At 33.4% G+C, this 14,303-nt stretch overlaps 1 long non-coding RNA gene across 1 annotated transcript in view; it reads right to left on the bottom strand.

The window, feature by feature from the left end:
- LOC118536184 (uncharacterized) overlaps window positions 1-11,410 on the bottom strand; it is a 351,851-nt gene extending 340,441 nt beyond the window's left edge. Inside the window, exon 1 of the long non-coding RNA XR_013440645.1 lies at window positions 11,330-11,410. This is a non-coding gene — a long non-coding RNA (uncharacterized LOC118536184). The remainder of the gene's footprint in view (window positions 1-11,329) is intronic.
- Between the last annotated feature and the right edge of the window lie 2,893 nt (window positions 11,411-14,303).

Raw genomic sequence — 14,303 nt, 5'->3', positions numbered from 1 at the left:
AGCACAAAAGCAGTAAAATTATATCTATAAAAATCAGTCAAGGGATTCACAAAATAAAAGGATGTAAAGTATTAACACTGTATATCTAAAACATGGCAGGGAGAGGAGTAAAGAATGGTTTCAAACTTAAGCCACCATCAACTTAATATAAACTGCTATATGGATAAGATATTATATATAAATCTAATAGTAACCACAAATCAAATACTGGTAAAAGAAATGCAAAAAATAAAGAGAAAGGGAAATAAGTATATCACTAAAGAAAGCCAACAAACCATGAGAGAAAAGAGCAAGAGAAGAAAGGAACAAATAAGACTCACAAAAAGAACCATAAAGCAAGTAATGGAATGACAATAAATACATACCTATCATCAATTACTTTGAATGAAAATGGACTAAACACTCCAATCAAAAGATATACAGTGACAGAATGGCTACAAAAGCAAGACCCATCGATATGCTGCCTACAAGAGACTCATTTCAGACCTAAAGACACATGCAGATTGAAAATGAAGGGATGTACAAGCATTTATCATGCAAACGGATGTGAAAAGAAAGCCAGGGTAACAATACTTATATTGGACAAAATAGGCTTTAAAACAAAGACTGTAACAAGAGAACAAAGGAGGACACTATATAATCATTAAGGGGATAACACAACAAAATGATTTAACAATTGTAAATATTTATGAACCAACGTGGGAGCACCCAAATATTTAAAGCAGTTAAAAACAAGCATAAAGGGAGTAATTGATAGTGATAAAATAACAGTAGGGAACATTAACACCCCACTAACATAAATGAGCAGATCATCCAAACAAAAAATCAACAAGAATGATACCTCAGACCAGGTGAATGTAACAGATATATTCAGAAAATTTCATCCCAAAACAGCAGAATACACATCCTTTTCAAGTGCACATGGAACATTTTCCAGAATACATCACGTTAGGCCACAAAATAAGCCTCAAAAAATTTTAAAAGATTGAAGTCATTCCATGCATCTTTTCCAATCACAACACTATGAAACTGAAAATCATTTACAAAAAACAATTTGGAAAGAACACAAATATACATGGAGGAAATAATATGCTACTAAACTACAAATGCATCAGCCAAAAAATCAAAGAGGAAATAAAAAAAAAACATGGAGACGATTGAAAATGAAAACACAGTGTTCCTGAATCTTTGGCAAACACTGTTCTAAGAGGGAAGTTTATAGCAATACAGGCCTACCTCAAGAAGCAATAAAATCTCAAATAAACAATCTAACCTTATACCTAAAGGAGCCAGAAAAAGAACAAATTCCAAAATCAGTAGAAGGAATGAAATAATAAAGATTAAACTAGAAATAAAATAGTAACTAAAAACAAACAAACAAAAACAATAGAATAGAGCACTGAAACCAAGAACTGGTTCTTTGAAAAGATCAACAACTGAAGAACCTTTAGCTAGACTCATCAAAAAAAAAAAAAAAAAAAAGTCAGACAAAGAAAGGACTCAAAATCAGAAATGACAGAGAAATAACAACTGACACCACAGAAATATAAAGGATTATAAGAGAATGTTATGAAAAATCATATGCCAACAAACTGGACAACCTAGAAGAAATGGATAAATTGTTAGAAACATATAATCTCTCAAAACTGAATCACAAAGAAATAGAAAAATTTGAACAGAGTGATTACCAGCAATAACATTGAATCAGTAATCAAAAAAAAAAAAAAAAACACCTAACAAAACTAAAGTCCAGGACCAGACAGCTTCACAGGGAAAATTTACCAAACATTTAAATAAAAGTTAATACCTATTCTTCTCAAACTATTTCAAAAAATAGAAAAGAAAGGAATTTTTCCAAATTCATTCTGTGAGGCCAGCATGATCCTGATAACAAAATCAGATAAAAACACTACCAAAAAAACAAAACAAAACAAACAAAAACTACAGGCCAATATCTCTGATGAATGTAAATGCAAAAGTCCACATAAAAATATTAGCAAACAAATTCAACAACAGATTAAAAAAAAATCATTCACTACAATCAAGTGGGATTTATTCCTGAGATGCAAGGGTGGCTCAATATTCACAAATCAATCAACGTAGATACATCACATCAACAAGAGAAAGGATTAAAAAAATATATCATTTCAATAGATGCAGAAAAAGCATTTGACAATGTACAACATCCATTCCTGATAAAAACCCTCAACAAAGTAGGTTTAGAGGAAACATACCTCAACATAATAAAGGCCATATATGAAAAACCCACAGTTAACATCATGCCCAGAGTTGAAAAACTGAGAGCTTTTCCCTTAAGATCAGGAACTAGACAGGGATGTCCATTTTTACCACTTTTATTCAATAATATTGGAGGTCCGAGCCACAGCAATAAGACAACAAAAAGAAATGAATGGCATCCAAATTGGAAAGGAAGAAGTAAAACTTCCACTATCTCAGATGTCATGAAACTATAGAAAACCCTAAAGACTCCACCAAAAAAATTACTAGACCTGATCAATGAATTCAGTAAGGTCACAGGATACAAAATCAATATATAGAAATCTGTTGCATTTCTATACAGTAATAATGAAGTAGCAGAAAGAGAAATTAAGAAATCAATTCCATTTACAATTGCAAAATACTAAAAATTAATAATAATAATAATAACAATAACAAGAAAATACCTAGGAACTTAACCAAGGAGGTGAAAGACCTGTCCTCTGAAAACTAACACTGATAAAAGAAATTGAAGACTACACATACAAATGGAAAGATAATAAAAATAGCTCATAGATTGGAAGAATAAATATTGTTAAAATATCCATACTACCCAAAGCAATCTACAGATTTAATACAATCACTATCAATATACCAACAGCATTTTTCATAGAACTAGAAAAAAAATCTTAAAATTTGTATGGAACCATAACAGACCCCAAATAGTCAATGCAATTTTAAAAGGAACAAAACTGGGAGGTATCACAATCCCAGATTTCAAGATATAGTACAAGGCTGTAGTAATCAAAACAATATGGTACTGGCTCAAAAACAGACATATAGACCCATGGAACAGAATACAGAGCCAGAAATAAACCCATGATTATATGGTCATTTCATCTTCAACAGTGGACAGCGACATGCAAAAGAATGAAACTGGACCACTTTCTTATATTATACACCATAATAAACTCAAAATGGATTTGACCTATATGTGAGAACTGAAACCATGAAATACCTAGAGGACAGCACAAGCAGTAATTTCTCTGACATCAGCCATAGCAATAGTTTTCTAGATATGTCTCTGGAAGCAAGAAAACAAAAGCAAAAATAAATATTGGGACTACATCAAAATAAAATGTTCCCACACAGCAAGGAAACAATAAACAAAACTGAAAGACAATGTACCAAATAGGAGAAGATATTTGCAAATGACATATCTGATAAAGAGTTATTATCCAAAATATATAAAGAACTGATATAACTCAACACCAAAGAAAACAAATAATGCAATTAAAAATGAGAAGACATGAACAGACATTTCTCTAAAGAAGACACAGAGATGGCCAACAGATACATGAAAAGATGTTCAACAACACTCAGCCTCAGGAAAATACAAATCAAAACCCAATGAGTTATCACCTTACACCTGTCAGAATGGCTAAAATCAAAAACACAAGAAACAAGTGTTGGTGAGGATGTGGAGAAAAAGGAACCCTTCTGCACTGTTGTTCGGAATGCAAATTGGTGCAACCACTCTCGAAAACAGTATAGAGTTTCCTCAAAAATTTAAAAGTAGAACCATATGATGCAGTAATTCTACTATTGAGTATTTACCTTAAGAATATGAAAACACTAATTCAAAAAGATATATACAGCCCTATGTTTATCACATTACTTAAAATAGGCAAATTATGGAAGCAACCTAAGTGTGCATCAATAGATGAACAGATAAAGAAGAAGTGGTACATATATACAATAGAATATTACTCAGCCATAAAAAATAATGAAATTTTGCCATTTGCAATAATATGGATGAAGAAGGTATAATGTTAAGTGAAATAAGTCAGAGAAAGACAAATACCATAATTATTTTATTCATATATGGAATTTAAGAAGCAAAACAAATGAACAAAGAGAAAAAGAGACAAACCAAAAAAGAGACTCATAACTATAGAGAGGTTTAGGTGAAGGGGATTAAGAGTACACTTATCGTGATGAGCACTGAATAACATACATAATAGCTGAATCACTATATTGCACACCTGAAACTAATATAACATTGTATGATAAGTATACTGGAATTAAAAAAATAAAAAACAAAAAAATTCTGAAAGAGGTGGACTTTCCTCTCTGTTTGGTAAAGCTGTGGTTCCAAGTGAGTCGGGGTTAACCCTCACTACCTTTTTCTTCTTTCTGTCCTCACATCACTTGGTATTGAATGCAGGCTCAAAAACTGAAGTGTGCAGTGAGTATCTGCAATACCAAATTTCTGGCCTGAACTAAAAAAAAAAAAAAAAAAAAAGATTAAAAGAACAACCCAAAATGTTGTCTGTGAACATCAAGGCTCATTCCCAGCTGCACAGGGTGACTCTTATCCTAATCAGAATAACAAAAACTGAGACCTAAATAATGGGCAGACCACCATCCAAGTTCTAAGTTCCAAGATGAACACTGGATGGTACAAACACAAAAAATATCCAAAAAGCATTACAAAACCTTCAAAAACTGAACTGCTATTAGAAACACAGAGAAGGCAAAGCAGAACATGTGGCCTGAACATCAGCAGGTTGATTTTCTGCTAAAACATAAGTTTCAATACTCTCAATAGGATTAAATATGATCCAGAGTCTTATAATATTCCAAATGTCTAGAATGCAATCCAAAATTAATTCGCATAGGAAGAACCAGGAAAAGCCCTACTCATAAGGGAAAAGACAAACTACAGATGCCAAAAATGAGATGACACAGATGCTGAAATAATCTCACAGAGATTTTCCTTTATAAAATGCTTGAATTAGCAATCTTGAACACTCTTAAAATGAGTTTTAAAATAGAAAGTCTTGGCAAAGCAACAGAAGATATAAAGAAGAATTAAATGGAAACTTTAGAATTGAAAATATAATAACTGAAGAAAAAAATCAGTGAATGGACTCAATAGCAAGAATGGAGATGACAGATAAGAGTCAGTAGACCTGAAGACTGATCAACATAAATTATTCAATCAAGTTTTAAAAAATGAGCAGAGCCACAGAAACTATGGGACAATAAAAAAAATGTTTAACACTGGTGTCATCAGAGTTACAGAGAGGAGAATGTGCAGAGCTGAAAAAATATTTGAAGAAATAATTGTCAAAAACATCTCAAGTTAAGCAAAAGGTCTTTATAGATTCAAGAAGCTGAGTGAGCCTAAAAGAGGATGAACCCAAAGAAATCCATATCCATATATGTCATAATCAAACCATTATACAGTAAAGACAAAAGAAAAAATCTGAAGGCAGCCAGAGAAAACAACACATCAATGGAACAATGACTCAGATAGAGGGGATTTTTCTATCAGAAACCATGCAAACCAAAAAATAAAAAAATAAAAAATAAAAAAAAACAAAGGCATGTTTTAAAGTTCTGAAAGAAAATAACTGTCAGCCCAGATTTCTATATCCAGTGAATATATCCTGCAAGAATGAAGGTGAAATAAAGATATTCTGAATTTATGTAGATATATAAGCAATCTATAGCCTTCATGGGGGGCAATAATATGGTAAGAGCCTATATTCCAACTGAAGTAGTAAAATATGGATTCTAAGTAAAATGAAAAGTAAATATTTTATAATCACTAGAGCAACCACTAAAAAAAACAATTCAGAGATATATAGTCAAAATCACAAAAGATAAATGAATGCTAAAAAATTTCAAATAACCCAAAAGAAGGCAAGAAAGGTAATGCAGAGGAATGAAAACAGAAGGAATAAACATAAAACAAAAAAGTGATAGACCTAAGTACAAACATATCAAAAATTACATCTAAATGATCTAAGTATGCAATTAAAAGACAGATTGTCAGAATGGATAAACATGACCCATCTCTATGCTGCCTATAAAAAACTCACTTCAGATATAATAATATAGGTGGGTTAAAAGTAAAAGAATGTATAAAGATAACTATCAACTACTAATCAAAGTGGCTATATTAAAATCAGATGAAGTAATCTTAATAGCAAAGAAGTTACCAAGGACAAAAAGGGACACTGTATAATGATAAAAGTTTTAGTTCACCGAGAAGATACACCAATCCTGCATGTGTATGCTCCTAACAACAGAACTACAAAAGACATGAAACAAAAACTGACAGAATTAAAAGGATAGATAAATCCACAATTATAGTTGGAGATTTCAACACTTCTCTCTCAATGATATATATACAGAAATACAGTAAGGATATAGGAGAACTAAACAATGTCATCAACATATTGGATCAAATTGACATTTACAGAACACTCCACCAAACAACAGTAGAATAAATACCCTCAATATCTTTTCTTGATTTTATCTGGCAAAGGTTTTATAACTTCAGTCTTGTTTTTGCCTCTCACATGTGTTCTCCGATATTAGAGACTGAGAATTTTAGTTATCCATTTCTCAAATGAGTTGAGGGACTGTCTGAGAGTATATTAGCTGTACCATTCTCCTCTAACTTAAAGCAGTTTCCTTCACTCCAACACACAACCCTTTTACATCTACTAGGAACCATCAGTACCAGATAAAGAAAAGCTGTGGGAGGTAATTGCTTGAGAGGAGTATATAGAAATAATTATTGTGTTTTTCCCCCACAGCTTTATTTTAAATGTTTTTAATTTTAAAATATATTTCAGTAATGTATATAAAGCATACAATTACAAAACAATTATAACCAAGGCAGTTTTAGAAACAGAATATTGTCAGTGTCTTAGTAACCTGTGTCCCTCCCTAATTACATTTCTCTTCCTTCCCACTAGCAATAACCATTCTTCTGATTTCTATGAATAATTTGTTTTTCTATTTTGCTATTTATGAATCCCTAAATAATAATTTGATTTTTTCCAGATTCTCAATTGTATAAAATTTAAATCATATTGCACCTATCCTTTTGACTTACTTCCCTCACTTTATTTTATGTATATGTTCATCCATATTAGGGGATATATCATATAGTATTCTATTTTATAAATATACCAAAATATTAAAGTTCTACTATTGATGGACATTTGGATTGATGGACATTTGGGGTTTGTAAGGCTACTACAAAAAATATGACATACACATACAAGGTTCTTTTCTAGAGTATACAAACAGAAGTGGAATTGTAAAAAATCAAAGGATGTGTACATCTTTAATGTTCCTAGATTATGTTAAACCTCTTTTCCACAGTGTCTGTAACCAGCTTAAAACCACCAATAGTGTAAAAATGGTCCCATTGCTTCATATTCTTACCAACACTTCATATTTCTGACAATTTAACTTCTGACAATTTGATGCATAAATTATGATAGCTCACTGTGATCTAAAATCACATTTTTCTGGGGCACCTCGCCTAGCTGGCTCAGTCAGTGGAGCATGGGAATCTTGATCTTGGGATTATGAATTCAAGCCCCACATTGGGTGTAGACATGACTTAAAAAATAAATAAAAATTGAAAAAATAAAATAAAATCACATTTTTTCTAATTACTAATAAGGTTTAGAATCTTTTTATATATTTATTACCTGTTTGGATTTCCTCCCCTCACTTAAGGCCTTTTAAAATCCTTTTGGAATCATGGGTTCTACCCTTCTTCCTCTGGCAGTGTCTCAAAGTAAAAACTGTCATTGACATTGGCTTTCAAATCTCTGCAGCCATTTAATATCACCTATAAAAATTTATAAGAGTTGCATTCCCAAGAGGCACCAAATAGTCTCCACCTGGCCAACATATCTGCTTTCACACCACTATACAAGCTCCTCAAGAAATAGTTGAGAGTTACTTCCAACTGAACACCACCTCACTCAATTCTACCTCATTCCATTACACTTTACTTCTGGAGAAGACATACTAGGATTTGAAGCATTCTGTAGAGTAAATATTGTGGAGATTGCAAGGCTCACGGAAATAGTTCATTATCTATCCTTATCCTCTCACTTCAGAAAGACTCAGAAACATAAACAGAACCAGATTTAGAATGTAGGATTATTTCTTTTAATGATCTCTTCCAAATTCTAAATAAAATTTGAAGATTATTATTTAATTATAAAAATTACGTATGTTCATAAAGGAAATTTAAGCAATAGGAAAATATACAGAGAAGAAAATAAAATTCATTCAACATCCCACAAGATGGAAGTAACTACTGTATATTTTCTTGGAATAAACTTCTAAACCTTTCTTTCTGTCTTTATCTCTCTCTAATTCTTTATTTGGCATTTAGGTCATTTCTAACTCTTTGTTGTAGACAATATTATAATTAGTGTCCTTTGACATTTATTTAGTGTTTTCCCTATGATAAACCCCTAGGAAAGAACTTCTGTGTTAAAACATTCATATTTTATGGTTTACTCTTATTAACAAACCTTCTTTTAGGAAATACCGGTTTACTATAAGAATGTTGGTTTCTTCACGCCTTTACCTACACTCAATATTATTAATCTTTTAATATCTGCCAGTCTGACAAGCAACATGTGATAGATCATTGTTTTGCATGTATATCCTTCGATACCAGTTATGTTGACATATTTTCACATGTTTAATAACCACTTTAATTCCCTTTTATGAATTGCTTATTCAGATCCTTTGTTATTTTTTAATTGGAATATTTGACATTGATTTTAAAATTTCTTTACATATTGAGATCATTAACATTTGCCTGTCATATATGTTGCAGATAACTCCGTTTGTCTCTTTGATTTGTTTTACCAAACTGAGTTTTTTAAGAAAACTTTTTTTTTGTTTGGTGTACTGATTGTAATAAAAATGACTGGAAGGAAACAAAAATGCTAATGATCCCATTTTTGTGTGATAAAATTATAAATGACAGTGGTAGACAAGTATGTTGTCTTGTCTGCCCAATGTGCAAATATCCAGTATGTCAAGCAATTACCTTCCACAACTACAATATGTGAAAACGTGTCTCTCTTGACATGCTTTGTATCAGCTAGAATTAAGCATGTGACACAATGCAACCAATTAGTAGTTGTGAACTTTGGAGGAGTGACATAAAGATAATGGATCAGAGGTTCTATGGCATAAAGCAAACATTCTAAGATGTGTAGTTCAGCAAATGGGTCCAACGGCATCAGGGCCAGCAGTGTCACATGCCCAGTGATAATTATGACAGTGGCGATATCCTAAGCAAACACTTCCTGTAGCATGACCTTGGCTATGCAGGCTTCCTTAGATCTTACCCAGTTCTGGTTCTCATCCTTCACGTTGCTATGTGAGCCACCTGATACCTTCATCATCATAAATTAAGCAGAATCAACTTCTGTTTATGCCTCTACTTTCTGGTTAGTTACATGACTTTTTACCTTTTACCTAATTACAAACCTTCTACCATCTGATTGTATAATTGTTATCCTTTTAAACTAATACATAAAGCAATAAAATCATCTTCTCCACAGCTTCTGTCATTAATTTGTATAACAAAATTTCAGGCACAATTTTCAGACAGATATTTGGCGAGCTTGCTTCAGGAAATTATATTTAAACAAGCAAGAGATTAAGTCTGGACTTGCATATGCCTTAAGAATTTTAGATTTGCATTGCAATTTCTCTTTTCACTTTAAAAGTAAAAATATGATTTAAAAAAATAAAATTTTAGGGGCACCTGGGTAGCTCAGTCGGTTAGGCGTCTGCCTTCAGCTCAGGTCATGATCCCAGGGTCCTGGGATCGAGCCCCACATTGGGCTCTCTGCTCAGCAGGGAGTCTGCTTCTCCCTCTCCCTCTGCCTCTAACCCCCACTTGTGCTCAATCTCTCTCTCTCTCCAAAAAAAAAAAAAAAAAGGGGGGGGTGCCTGAGTGGCTCAGTGTTAAGCATTTGCCTTCCGCTCAGGTCATGATCCCAGGGTCCCGGGATCGAGCCCCACATCGGGCTCTCTGCTCAGCGGGGAATCTGCTTCTCCCTCTCCCTCTGCCTGCTGCTCTGCCTGCTTGTACTTTCTCTCTCTCCATCAAATAAATAAATAAAATCTTAAAAAAAAGTAAAATTTTAATTCACATAATCTGTTGATAAAAAAACATAAAAGCATTCTTTAAATAGGTGCCATTCACCACCACATCTACATGTTGGAAGCTGCAAGGCAATTGCTGTACTGGAAAAACAAGTACATTATTTACTGAAAGTAAGTTTTCCTCTACAGGATTATCAACTGCCAAATGTCAGGAATTTTGAAGGAAGAAGAAAATGAGTGATTCTTCAATTAAAAAACCTACATGAGGCAAAATAATTTGTAAGTTTAATCTGACACTTATATACATCTGGAGAAACATTTGATAAATTTAGAGAAGTTCCACTGGATGTTTCAGAACTCCTTACTGCATATTTCTCTCATTAAAGGTAAACACAAATCATTATTTAAAATGACATCATTCTTCTTCCAGTAATTAAAACTAAAATCTAACTTTTAATAACATTTAACTGTACTTTACTTTTTTAATAACCATTATCTCTTGGTAGGTTCAAAATTCCAAAAAGTTATACTAGCTAGACATAAAGGAAAATTGACTTTACTCATTAATATCCTAGTTACCCTGCCCAATTAATCTTAAGTTTAGCTGTGTGATTTGCTTTGGCTAATGGAAGATGAGTGGATGTGAAGTATGCCATGACCGAGCATAAGTTCTGAGCATTTGAGTGGTTGGGCTCACTTACTAGCTCTTATTTATACCATGAGAACTGCATGCCCCAAATGGGACTGCTTCTTCTGTCTAAATCCTCAAATGAAAAAGACATATGGAAAAAAGACAGAGTTGTCACTGATCGGCAGTGATGGAAGCTGACATAAGAAAGCAAGCATTATAACTTTGTTGGTATAGCAACTATATTTGAGAGATGTTATGCATCATAACCAAATGCGACCTAATACATGTGGTACTGGTCTTCATTGTGATCTGCCCTACCTCTTCAGATCAGATACTTCTGTATATTATATATTACTTGTTAAAAAAAAAAAAAAACTAACAATAATGAGAGATTAAGCTTCTCAATCCCAGTACTCCCAGGAGAATACCTGCTATTTATTGTAATTGAAACAGCTTAAGTCACATACTATCCCTGAATTACGTTAGGGGTATGGAATAAGATATTTATTTTAGCCTACTTACTCAGTTGCTGGAGTCAGGATGGAAGCAGTTTCTCTAAAACTCTAAGGACCACCGAACAGAAATTTAGGACTACTGGAAACTGAGAAGGGGGAAATAAATGATCAGAAGACAGTTAACAAATATTCATATATTATGAAAGAAGGTACTTTTTAGTGTCCCCTTATAAACAATATTGAAACTTTTAAAGAAAACATGTGCATAATTTATATTTTAAAATGTTTAAAACATGGATAGAAATATAATTTAGATTATGATCATTAAATGGCACATTAGTCATCTCATTAGTGACTGCACTAATTTCAATAAGAGTGAAGCAGTAAAATTTCATAATGGCAGGATCATATATAGTATTCAAACAATAAAAATGAATTTGAAGGTTATTTAAAAAAGAAAATGATAATAAATGTGAAAGATATTCCAATTTTATTTCCACTACACACTTAACCACTAAAGGGTAGTTTGAGAAAAAAGTGACTAAAAAAAATGCTTTAACCAGTGGGAAGGTTATGAAGGAAATCTAGGTATTTGTACACATAATTGAGCCTGTATTGCATTTCAAATAAACTAAGTAATGGACACAGCTAAGAGAAAACATTTCCTCTCTTGCATATTCAAACATATATTGTCTTAGCAAAAACTGAATATGCATACATCATGAAATATGTCTGTTTCATTTTACTTACCAATATTAGCCAGAATAAGACTGTGCATTTTTTATTTTTAAATTCACCAGCAATCCAGTGAGATTTTTTAACTATGTTTAATTGTTCACATGAAAATGGGTAAACATAGAGTTAGAAGAAATGGATAGCAAAACATATTACATAAATTTAAGAACTTGAAGGTATCTCAGGAATGGATAAATGATAAATCAGATGAGGTACCATTAAAGATGAAAAGGAATAGAAATGTAGGTGGCAACAGTGAAAGCTGGTAGAAAAGGAGGTGCCTTACTCCCCTACAAGGATTAAGAGCTGGGAATAATAACTTTGACTGGAAGAATTTGAAAGTTACTTTTCCCTTATATCAAATTCTTTCTCCTTTTTCCAAAGGAGATTATGAAAAATCTTCAGAAAAAAATGGAGTAAAATCAATGACATTTAATTGCCATATATTTCCAAAAGCCCACAACTGTGAAGATATTCATAGGTAGAAAATTAGGAAGAAGGGTGTCATTAACATACCCTTTCAGTATACCTGGTTTTCTAACTTTACAGCCCAGGAGAAAATTAAAACAGAACTTGATTGTAAAAATGCCTTTCCATCCTTCAAAAAAAAAATACCCTTCAGTGAAATTACTAGTAAAAATGGATTCAATTGCATCATCCGCTGTGAGGACACAGCTGCAGCAACAATGCTTTTTCCTGTTTTGACAAAACAAACAAACAAAATTCTTAGGCAGGAGGTGGAAAGGGAGGACAAGAAATTTTGTTGTATTTTTTTCCCCTTTGGGGATTAGGTGAACTCACAAAAATGAAAAGACTGATGCAACAAGTACTATATGCCCACAATGAAGTATTATACACTTCATGATGGGATGCTGCCATAAGGACTTTAGGAGACTACCATGCTATATAATTAAGCTTGTATCTCATGCTTGCCTGAAGTTGCTCTCTCTTACAACCAGAATTATAAACAGGAATCAAAATCTCTTGGTTTCTCTTTCCCCATAAACATTACTCCTTCTTTATCATCTTTCTCCTCTAGAAGCTTTCTTTTTAGCATCATTAAGAAAAAACTTGTGCAAGGCTTTACCTTGGGCAGATGGACTTGAGACTTGTGCCATATTATATAACTCCAAGGACTATAATTCAAACTGTAGCAAAAGTCAAGATATAAATTTTTTGAAGTTCCTGGAATTCTAGGGGGCACTATACACATAGAATACGATGTGAATGCTGCTCCTTATGGTTGAGGGACATACTGGTATTGCTTGGGCATACTATGAGAGCCCCTCAAAACCTAGGGCCCCAGTGAAATACAGACCCTAGTTTTACTGCCTTCCTTCTAAAGGCACAAATAATGAAGTATGAAATAAAGGCAGAAATCACTGGCAAAATTTCACATCCCAAACCTGGTTATTTAGTCCCTTCTCTTTTTTACCCTGTAGTTATTGCTTTGGAGAGACAGAGGATAAAAAAATTATATATGAACCAAAAAAAAAAAAAAAAAAAAAAAAGATCATTCTGCTTATGGATAGTGGCAAATTGATAGATGATAATTACAGACTAAAGAGATCTTTGTCAAAGAATTGAGAACTGTTCACTAGAAAATGACCATTTTGTTCCGTAGCTTCAATTTACAGATGAGAAAACTGAAGCCAAAACATAATCAGAGATCACGGACTAAGATCCAAGGTGTCTAACAAGATTTAACCAGAAAAGCTCTTCTATTTTACTTAAAAATGCTTCAATGTAAGATTCCTTCTGCATACAAGATTCCCATGTCCAGCATGACACTATCTCTTACCCCAGCCAAAACACACCTGCATTATCAAAAGATTCTAAAGAAGGTGCTATAGGCAGAAGGACAGTGATCTCTGAAATGAAGACCAAAGCAAGTGAAAAATAACAATGGCCATATAAAACAATGATAAAGATGTTTCTGTGGTTAAAAACTAAAATAAAAATTAAAATACACAAGGTGCGGAGAAGTGAATCCGAGGTGATATATGGGAAGATAGACAGCAGGGGAGGGGGCCTCCATCAGTCAGTAGTGGCAAGTGATTGAGCGGCGGAGCACAAAATCGGAACTTTTAAAAGTCTGCTCCGCTGATGGAGGTCGCTCCAGTGGCTAAGCGGGGGGTGAAACCCTCGCCGGGACAGTGTGGTCTCAGGACCCTCAGGGTCAAAAGACCGGGGGTCCCTGAGTGCAGCAGAGCTCCCAGGTATCAGAGCCGGGAAGCTGGCTGCAGAGACAGTGGAGGAGTGGGCTCTCAGCTCGGGGTTGTCATAAACCGTGATCCACAGCACAG

This window comes from Halichoerus grypus, chromosome 8, assembly GCF_964656455.1.
Source record: "Halichoerus grypus chromosome 8, mHalGry1.hap1.1, whole genome shotgun sequence".
NCBI lineage: Eukaryota > Metazoa > Chordata > Mammalia > Carnivora > Phocidae > Halichoerus > Halichoerus grypus.
Note: the sequence above shows the minus strand (reverse complement) of the source record. Positions and strands in the feature narration are given on the sequence as shown.